The sequence below is a fragment of the Rhipicephalus microplus genome, chromosome 3 (assembly GCF_043290135.1).
Source record: "Rhipicephalus microplus isolate Deutch F79 chromosome 3, USDA_Rmic, whole genome shotgun sequence".
NCBI lineage: Eukaryota > Metazoa > Arthropoda > Arachnida > Ixodida > Ixodidae > Rhipicephalus > Rhipicephalus microplus.
In genome coordinates, this window is record NC_134702.1 from 278,667,383 (window position 1) to 278,678,323 (window position 10,941).

The 10,941-nt window shown below is 44.1% G+C and overlaps 1 non-coding gene across 1 annotated transcript; it reads right to left on the reverse strand.

Annotated features, from left to right (window-relative positions):
* Positions 1-4,670: 4,670 nt before the first annotated feature.
* Positions 4,671-4,742, reverse strand: TRNAT-AGU (transfer RNA threonine (anticodon AGU)). The gene has a single exon. It is a non-coding gene; the product is annotated as a tRNA-Thr (tRNA).
* Positions 4,743-10,941: the final 6,199 nt, after the last annotated feature.

The window sequence follows — 10,941 nt, forward strand, 5'->3', positions numbered from 1 at the left end:
TACCATCAACATATAGTATTACGCTACCTTTAGTGTGTAAATAGTGTATATAAACGTTGCTCTTATCAGCACCGGCTACTCTGCTTGACTTCTACCTGACAGTTGGCTAGCTCCTTCGAATACATCACGAGCAAACAAAAGGGCACGGAGTTGTTAAGATGAAAATGTGCAACATCACATCGCTTTTATTGCGTGACCTATTTGTTCTCCGCCGCATTCGCCCGATCATGTCCACATATAACTTTCCAGTTTTTATAGCGACGACACACCGTTGATTGTGGTCACGTCATTGAATGTCAATTAAACAGCGGTGGCATTATTTATTTGCAAATTACTTCTTCATAAAGTATGGTGAAGTCATTTATTATTTGCCCACCTAAGGAGCTTTCTAACTTGACTTACTTTTTTATCAAGACTTGAATATAATGTTAAGTTTTATTTGGTTGATTTTGAGCATTACCTTCGCAACAGAACATCTGTCAGCGACAATCATTGTTAACCTCTCCCAGTGCCAGTAGGTCCGTTCAAGTTACGTGATGAAAACCAGTTTGCTGGACTATGTCATATATGAAATGTCGCTCAAATTTCGGTCTCTGCATTTTTGATGAATCCAGCCGTCTTTTGTAAAGTCTCTACTGGCAAGTTTTTTTAAATTTTGTTTTGTTATTTTTAAAACTGGTGGCCTCAGACAAGCTTATTACGCCGCTTCTCACCACTGGATAGCCGTTGTTGCGCGCGGCGCCGGGGCCGACGGGGGAGGGCCGCGTTCTTTGTTCATCAAACAAGTCGCCGACGGGCTGCCAGCCTGCTGTCCGCCGTGTATCGTCCATCTTAGCCGGGAAGTGAGGTGGCATTCCGACAAATAATACGTTCGACGAGACGATCACAATGGTTTCTTGGTGTCACAGGTGCAGTGTGGTGACCACGCCCCAATCAAAGATCTTGACTTGAGCGAGCGTGAGCGGCACCGTCAGAAATGGAGTGTGTGTCTCGTGATTCAACAGCGCATTCTGAACCCATTCCCTGATTTAGTCAAAACGCACACTTTATAGTGAGCCACCCAGCTCATTCGCAAGAGATCTCTCGCCCTGTCTGTACAGAATGTAATAAATCCTCTGTTAAGTTTGCCGTCTTACTCCTGAGTGCACATGCGTTTTCCTTTCTGTCTCTCTACACGCCCTTTCTTGCCCCTATTTGTCCACCCCCAGTGCTGGGCAGCAAACCGGATGCCAAGATATGGTTAATCCCCCAGCCTTCCTTTCTCTCTCTTGCCATCTTACTGCCTTGGCATCTTGATCCCGGATATGCAATGTCTTAAAAGGCCGGTACAAATAGATAAGTTAAAGAATAAAACAGATGGTGAATATTTTCTGCATGTTCAGACGCTGCATATAAGTGGTCATCCTCGAAAATTATCAACTTTAACACCACGGACAGGTGCTGATGTACCCTGAGTAGCTTCGAGCATGTATTTAGACTCGACGCTTTTAATCTTCATTAAACTTCTCCCTTTCGATTTCATCCTTCGGGGCTTTATGTAGTTCTTCATCTAACGCGCTGCATTCGTGCTGCACTGCTACCACTTCATTTCTTCTATATATACGAACTGTTTCGGGCACAATTACAGGCTGCCATCTTGGACTGATAATGATGCCGTTTTGCATCCGTATGAATATTCGAATAGTGCTATGGTGAACTCGCACGCATCAAAACGCTTGGCCATTACATTCAACGTCGTATGACCATAATCATAGCTAATTACGACACAAAAAACAGCAAAAAATTGCTTTTAAGCTTAAGATGGCAGTGTCTATGCTTTACTGTAACTGTTACTCTTATTTTTTGTCAATTTGTCCAATATGTCATTTCATGCAGCGGCCGCCGAACTTGTGCCGCTGTTCATAGTGGTACTCTCGGTTTCTGGAGCTGGATGAAGATAACTAAGAAGCCTGATTTTTACTGGCTACAAAAAATGTGAAACGAAGCTATGAATCAAGATGAAAAAGAAGACATATCTGTGAAAAGTCAGTGCTGGTGCATAAATGGCGCGCCGATTGCGCCGATAAAAAACGTCGGCGGCGGCGGCGTGGCGAAAACTCTCGGTGGCGGCGCGCCGACCAGTCGGCGCACGCCTCTAGCCAACGGTGAGACGCCATGGCAGCCAACGTTTCTAGACTAGAAACGTTGATGGCAGCTGTTTACACGTTCATTACAGCTGCTAAACGTGGTTTACATGAAGCCTTCACACTTTTAACAGTGCTCTCGCAACGTATTCCATGTTATAAAAAACGTTACGTTTTTGTAACTTAGTTATTATAAAATACACCATGTAGCAATTTGTATGATTTTGCCTTTAGCCAAGGAAGCGTGTTCGGTGGATGCGGCTAGAGCCGCCTTGAGGCCTGGACGATGCAATAAACAACATGGCTGACGTGCGGGTGGCGCGGCCATAGAGTTGTGCGCGCGGTAATGTGAAGTAATCTCCCGTAGTTGTTTGAAAGAGGGCGTGACGTTTGCTGTGGTAGTGTACTTATCGAGCTCAGAACGAGCCATCACATCCTGTGAGTGGCCTAAGCTCGTTCAGCTCAGTGCAGCAGAATTGTTTTTCTGATTTTCTACTCGAGACATCAGCGACCTGGTGTAGCCTGCGTTTTACGAGTGACTTCTCACAACGATCAAGTTTTACATGTTCTTGTTGTGGTGTAACGTGTAAAAATTGTTATTGAAACCAGTCTATTTTTTTAAAATACTTTTAGGGGCCCCACAATGGTGGTGTAGTGGCTATGGTACTCGGCTGCTGACCCGGAGGTCGCGGGTTCGAATCCCGGCTGCGGCGGCTGCATTTCCGATGGAGGCGGAAATGTTGTAGGCCCGCGTGCTCAGATTTGGGTGCACGTTAAAGAGCCCCAGGTGATCGAAATTTCCGGAGCCCTCCACTGTGGCGTTTCTCATAATCAAATGGTGGTTTTGGGACGTTAAACCGCACATATCAATCAAAATAATTTTAGGGATGCATGCATACAATCATAACGTTCATTACAGCTGCTAAACTGAAATTTTATTGCACAACTTTCATGCATTCCTACAATGTTGCAGTGGCGGAAGTGTGGGTGAATACAAAAGCATGCATGCACATGCAAACTGGTCTGTGCACAGATCAGGTTACTTTAACAAAAAATGTAGCCTGTTTAAAAAGAAAGCATCACATTGCTGTATGCACATGAACAGAAAAAAGCTACACATTACTGTTATCTTTATACTTAAAATATTTCTGGCTTCTTGGTGCTAGTAAAAAATGGGGTTTAACATCCCCAAACGACGCCGTAGTGGAGGGCTCCGGAAATTTCGACCATGTGAAGGGTCTTTTAAAATGCACCTAAATTAAAGTTCACTAGCCTAATGTATTTCCACATTGGATAAAAATGCAGCCGCCGTGGCCGGGATTCGCTTCCGCCACCGTCGGGTTGCACTCACTAAGGCATATATGTTACTAAAACAATGTTTACGAATATTTTTGAATATCCACTTTTAATATTTAAATAGAGGTGTCCACTCCATATCCACTGAATATCCACAAAAAACATTGGATATTCAGACCATTTGTGGACAACTTCTAAATATTGATGGTTTTCTGGGTTGACGTGCACGAAAACAATTTTAGAACGGGTGTATCAGCTCTAGTAGGCGCCGTTTTCCTAGTGTGACAAGGTAGAGCAAATGTTGACAGAGAAAGGTGTCGAGGCTGGGATGGTCGCGTCGTCCGGTTGCAAAGCGAAGCAATCTCTGGCTTGGTCCACGTCGTCGTAGGAGGCGATTGCGGTGCCCCTCTGGGTGTGACGACGCTCGTGGCTGAAGTTGGTGAGGAGCAATTCTGCCCGCCCAATAGTTAGTGCCAGAACGCCTCTCGCTATTGAAACACCTTGCATAAGATATAGCGTGTCTATTCGCTTCGCTATCACCTCATTACGGCACGGCCGTTCACATAACACCGACACAAAGCAGCAAGATTTCGGCAGGAGCATCACATCATCGGCTACACGTAAACGTTGCAGTTGTTCTTCAGTGGTGGCGTCGACGTAAGGATGGGCAGAAAAGGTGGCGATGCGTTCTGGAATGTTGATGACAGCACCGTACTTTCGCAGAAAATTCATACCTAAAATCAGCTCTTTACAATAGTCCGGTAAAATGACAAAAGTGTCGACGAAGCTCGAATGACGGATTACGAGCTGAGCAGTGCATTTACCGGTTGGCGTCATTAGCTGCCCACCAGCACTTTTTATGTTCGGCCCAATTTACGGCGTCTATATGTGAATTTAAACGTGACAATATGTGAATTTCAACAGAGTGTCATTCAGCTCCACCTGTAGCCATGTCAACGAGTGTGGAACACTCTTTTATGAGCCTGTATGGCATACCGTAGCATGTGAACCTACTACGCGCTCGCAGATGACCAATAGTCTCTCGTATACAACCTAACGGCACCACGTCTGCCAGTCTGAGACCCTCGTTAATAAATAAGGGAAAGAAGTGTATAGCTAAGGGCTCGTTTTTCCGTGTTTTGACACAATATAATGAGATCTAACAGACAATAATGCCAACAAACATATAGGGGAAGTTATTAGAATCAATGTAATGTAAATGAGAATTACGAAAAGTGAGGGAAAACAACTTGCCGTAAGCAGGAATCGAACCTACGACCTTCGAATAACTCGTTCGATGCTCTACCACTGAGCCATCACGGCGGCTATCCCCCCAGCCACTTATTGGGTTTACACGTGAATTCAAACGAGTGTCAGACAGCGCCACCTGTAGCGATGGCGGCGAGTGTGGAACCCTCTTTTATGAGCCTGTATGGCGTCACGTAGCACGAGAACTTATTACGAGCTGGCAGCTGACCAATGGTCCCTCGTACACAACCTAACGGCACCAAGTCTCTCAGCACGAAACCCTCATTAATGAATAAGGCAAAGAAGTGTATACCTAAGGGCTCATTTTTCCTTGTTTTGGCACAATATTATTGAGATCTAACAGACCATAATGCCAAGGAATGTATGGGGAAAGTTATTCGAACCAATGTAATGTAAATAGGAATTAAGAAAAGTGGGTGAAAAAATAAATTGTGAGCAGTAACCGAACCTACGACCTTCGAATACCGCGTTCGATGCTCTACCACTGAGATATCACGGCGGCTATCCCTCAACCACTTTATCAGGTTTATATTTGAATTTAAACTTGGGAGCATCAGTCATCTCCACCTGTAGCCATGGCGGCGAGAAATTAACACTCCTTTATAAGCCTGTATTGCATCACGTAGCTCATGAACTTAATACAAGCTGGCAGCTGACCAATAGTCCCTCGTATACAACCTAACGGCACCAAGTCTGCCAGTACGAGACCCTCGTTAATGAATAAGAAAAAGAAGTGTATACCCAAGGGCTTGTTTTTCCGTGTTTTGACACAATATTATTTAATTATTTTTTATTTATTCATATGCACTAAAGGCCCATTTGGGCATTACATGGGGGGGGGGGTAGTTACAATACAGCAAGGTTATGTGCAAAACAAAGATATTTACACAGAACACGAAAAAAAATAAAAGGTAAATGGAGAAACAAATTTTGCACCAAAGAAGACATAGTAATGTAGCACTCAGTATGACATGAAACGATGTGTGCGATAACTGATGAAATATGGGCACTAGACTAAACGAAAGAAAGCCACAAAATATTACGGTTCTACATTCCACATCTCCATTATTCTGCGGACAAACGTGTCGTGATCACGCATTGTTACAACATCACTTGGTAGTTTATTCCAATGATGAATCGCAAGAAACAATGGTGAGTCACGGAGGAAGTTAGTACGGGCAAACATGGGCTGTATTTTGTAAGCATAATCCACACGTGGAAAAATGCAATGAGCTGGTTTAATCTGTGAATGTAAGAAAGATGACTCACTGAAATAAAGCTTGTGGAAATGAGACAGCAGTGCGATAAGCCTACGTATTTCTAGAGTCGGTAATTTCAACAACGTTTTAATAGCTGTTATGCTATATAGCCGAGAATATTTTCCTGAAATAAAGCGGGCTGCTTTGTTTTGAAAGGCCTCAAATTTATGAATAAGGTGTTACTGGTTTGGATTCCAAATAAGGGCAGCGTATTCCATTTTCGAGCGAACTAAGGTTGTGTATGCGAGAAGTTTGGTGAATTGGTTAGCAGAGTACAAATTTCGTTTAATAAATCCTAAAGCTCATAAAGCCTTACTGGCTATTGCCTCAACATGATCATTTCATGAGAGGTTGTGTGCAAGATGAACTCCTAAGTATTTTATTGTGTTCACAGTTTTCACTAGCCTATTGTTTATCATGTAAGAATGCAGCTCAAGTTTCGTAGTTTTTGTAAATTGAATATACTTTGTTTTTGAAACATCTATTTCCAACTGCCATAGCCAGCTCCATCGGGTGATTTGGTTAATATCAGACTGCAGCGCACTCGTATCGATATGACTAGTAATTTGTCTGTAAATACACAATCGTCTGTAAAAAGTCTGATTGGGGATGACCATTGGTTTATATCATTAACGTAAATGAGGAATCGGATTGGCCCTAGCACGGTACCTTGCGGAACACCTGATTTTACCTTTACTAATGAAGACAAGGTATTATTAATAAAAACAGACTGATAGCGATCGGACAGGAAATTAGCAACTCATTTACAGAATTTAGGGTTGATGTTGAGGGTGCTCAGTTTCATACTTAGGCGGTTAAGGGGGACCTTGTCGAAGGCTTGGGCGAAATCTATAAAGAGAGCATCGACGTTTGTTTTATTATGTATCGCTTCGTGAATATCGGTTATTAGTTCAAATAGTTGAGTTTCGCATGAAAGGCCACGCTGGACACCATGCTGACTTGGTAAGAAGAACTTGCTCGTGGTTAGATATGTTATAACTGTAGATGATATAATGTCTCTAAAAGTTTACATGGTATGCTTGTTAGTGAAATCGGTCTATAGTTACTGAGCATAGAGGGCTCACCTGATTTAAAGATAGGAGTGATGTGGGCAATTTTCCAGGCGTCTGGTACGCTACCACTATCAATAGATTGCTGAAACAAAGAAGCTAGAATGTGAGAAATAACAGGCTTTGTTATTTTTAGCATTTTGGTGCAGATTCCGTCCGGCCCAGGTGCCGAATTGTTTGGGAGACTTTCAATAGCTCGTTAAATACCTTGGTGTGAAATAATTAAATCGTTCATGACCGAATCTAGAGTCGTGAACTTAAGGTCAGACGGAATGGGATTTTCTTCTGTGAATACTGAACCAAAAAAAATTATTTAGCTCCTTTGCAGCACACGATCGTGAAAGAAGTACACCATCCTTGGAAATAGACACTTGTGATGACGAAGATGGTTTAAGGTTAATTACCTTTCAAATTTTTTTGTGTTTTTACTTAAGAGCGTTGTTATATCATTGTTGAAGAATTTGTCTTTGGCTGCTTCGATTTCTGTCTTACATTGCTTGGATTGCTCACTGTAACGCTCCCAATCACTATCGGATCCCGACTGGCTTTCGAGTAAAGTCGTTTTTTTTATTTATGCTGCAGCTTGACATGCAAGTTAAACCAGGTGCTATGGGTTGACGTTGTCACTTCAATTTTAGGGATATACTTTTCTTTTAGATCATTTAGCTGTGTCTGTATGAGATGCCAGTTCTCATTAGTTGTGCGCAGCGACAAGGTGCGCGAAAATTCCAAAGAAAAAGATGACAGTTGATTTATAATCTATCAACATTACCATGCATGTAGTTGTAGATTGTTTTCCTTGGCTTTTCTGGTTTTTGTTCTCTTAAGTATATTTACAATGAAGCACATTGTGATCACTGATATTGTCTAAGACATTAACAAGAACATGATCGGGCTCGGTATTCAATACAAGGTCTAAAATAGCATCACCACGAGTCGACAGTACCACCAGTGTCAAATTGAACAGGGCCAGTACATCAAGAAATTTCTGACGGTCAGACCTTCCTGCGCTGCCTTCGGGTGTACACATCCGCCAGTTCATGCCTGGGTGATTAAAATCCCCTGCCAAAAAATTAGGGGACCGGGGATAACTGCATTGTATGAGGCTGAGCGAATCATTCAGTTTTTCATTGAAGTCGGCTGGCAAGTTTGGCGGACGGTAACATACTCCGACAGTACAGGTTACAAATGACGATAACTGTAGTGCGACCCATAAAATTTCAATGGTAGCCTTTGTTTCAACTATGTGAGCGTTAAAGCTGTTTTTTACAGAAACTAAGACAATACCACCCCGAGAGGCCATGCTAGCTTTTCTAAATACGAGGAAATTATTCGACAGTGATAGCTCAAAGTTAGCCACATCTGGGGACAGCCATGTCTCTGTACCAAGTACGATGTCGGCAGAGCAGCCCTCGATAAAAGAACACAGGCGGTCCTGTTTATGAAAAATGCTTCTGAAGCTCGAGACAATCAAAGATAAGGTTCTACTTCTGCAATGCTGTTTGGGTCACGTAGTTGGTGCAGGCGCGTCCCACCTCGAAAGTGGGATTACCGTATCGCTCGAGTTAATATAGGTATAGAGTTTGTTACCGAAGAACAGTTTATCGAACCGCAATCTGCACTTTTCGTTAGGTTTACGCTCAGCGCGTGCGAAGTCCCGAAGCCTTTTCCTAATAAGTTGAATTCGTGGTGAGAAATCTTCTTCTATCCAAACGGACGGAGATGCAAGATTTTTAAGTTTTGACGCACTTTGCAAGATGATGCTCTTGTCCTTGAAATTCAAGAATTTCGCAATGATTGGGCGATTTTCACAGGGTGTTTGTTGACCTATTCTGTGTGCACGTTCAATTTCACCAATGTTAAGGTCAAGGTTACGCAAAACAAACTCGCTTATAAGTTTTTCCGTATCGTCCCATTTTTCACTTCCTTGTTCAGGCACTCCTTTGAATATCAGACTATTTCGTCTCAGCCGGTTACTCAGATTGTCAACTACAATACTAGCTTGTTCAATCAAACTGTCTTGAGCCAGTATTTTGGAGATGAGTTTTGACTTCGTCAAGGACGGCGCGAAGTGCCAGCACGTCGGAGCTCTTGAGGTCAGCTTTTACATCATCTAGCGCTGAGGTTAGAGCAGCAACACCTTCCCGAAGGATGTCTATATCTTTGGGTATTCTTTCTAGACTAGATATTCGTCTTTTTACATCTGTGATGCCTGCTTGCATATCCTTCAGCCTACCTGTTACATCCCTTTGAAATTTCTCGTTTGAAGACGCGAACTTCTTCGGGAACGTTAGTAGCTGATCTATCTTATCCGGCCCTGGATTAGTCTCAACATCTCTAGCGCGAACAATGAGATGCGACAGGCACAACAAGACAAGAAGCATACTACAAACAACCATGGAATGGCAGATTGTTCTCGGCCAGAACCACACGGGTGAATGTTTTTGGACGTGTCTACTTGATTCTACGAAACAACCAATTTGAACACGGTATGTGCAAATATCAATACGCATGTCTATTTACACAGTAATCACTCGGAGGGATTCGCGACCAAAAAGTATAAGGTTAAGTTGGTTACAAGACTCAAACTCACCTAAAAAAAGCGAGCAGACTTCCTTAGCATCAGACGCCTGGCCGCAAATTCCACTGGCTGATAGCTAACGTGGCCTTTTATAGGCAAGAGGCTTGAGGGCGCTGTGATAGAAGCACCGCTACGATGATGACGATGAGCGGTGTCGACCATCTGCGCAGGGGAACTGGTCGGGACCTTGCCACGGGCCGGAAGCAGCACGTGTGGACTGGTTACTGTATAATCACCAGGTAGTGCCAGTATCAGCAGAACCGGGATCTTTCCTCAAAGATTCTGGTGCCTAAAAGAAGCGAGCAGACTTCGTTAGCATCAGATGCCTGGCCGCAAATCCCCGCAAATTACATCTACCAGACAATAATGCCAAGGAATATATAGAGCAAGATATTAGAACCAATTGAGTGTAAATAGAAATTAACAAAAGTGGTTAAAAAATAACTTGCTGTGAGCAGGAATCGAACCTAAGACCTTCAAATGACGCGTTCGATGCCCTACCACCGAGCTATCACGGCGGCTATCCCCCCCCCCCCCCCCGGCCACTTTACCGAGTTTATATTGCCGCAGAGACTGCCTTCTACCAGGAGAACCAGCGCGACGCTATGCAAGCGTCTACAACTACCAGGAGAACCAGCGAGACGCTATGCAAGCGTCTACAACGTAGCGCACCTGCGCGCGCTGTAGCAACGCGAGTCATTGCTCCTCGTGCTTGGGCTCGCGACGGTGGCCTGATCGACGGGTTGTGAAAAAAGGTGTTCGAGAGAGACGCTAGTGTGGAACGCTTTAGCGGACTCAGTTATTTACCTATTTTTCTGGGCACAAGTTCGCCCTTTAATAAAGCTATTGTTTGTGTCACCCTCTTGCAATACGTGACATTCTGGTGGAGGTGCGGGGGTATGATTGGAAGTCCCTCAGGCGCAAGAGAGCGGAGCCCCGACCCTCAACGACTGGAACCTGGCGAATTGACTCCTGTACACCAGCGTTCGAGCCGTCGTCTTCGAGGAGACCCGCCTGAATTCGGACCGCTCACCACTGCTCCAGCAACGCAAGCAGCTTTTACAAACGACCCCACAACGATGGCCACCGCAGGTTCTACATCCGAGCTCATCGTGTCACCACCGTGCCTGCCTGAGCCCTTCCACGGTGACTCGCACGAAGATGTAGAAGACTGGCTGGAACATTTCGAGCGAGTCGCAAGGACCAATGCCTGGGATGAGACAAGGAAACTTGGACGCGTGTACTTTGCGTTGCAGGATTCAGCGAAGGTGTGGTTCGAAAATCACGAAGCGGTGATAACAACATGGGAAGATTTTCGACAACACTTGCTCGCTGCGTATGCC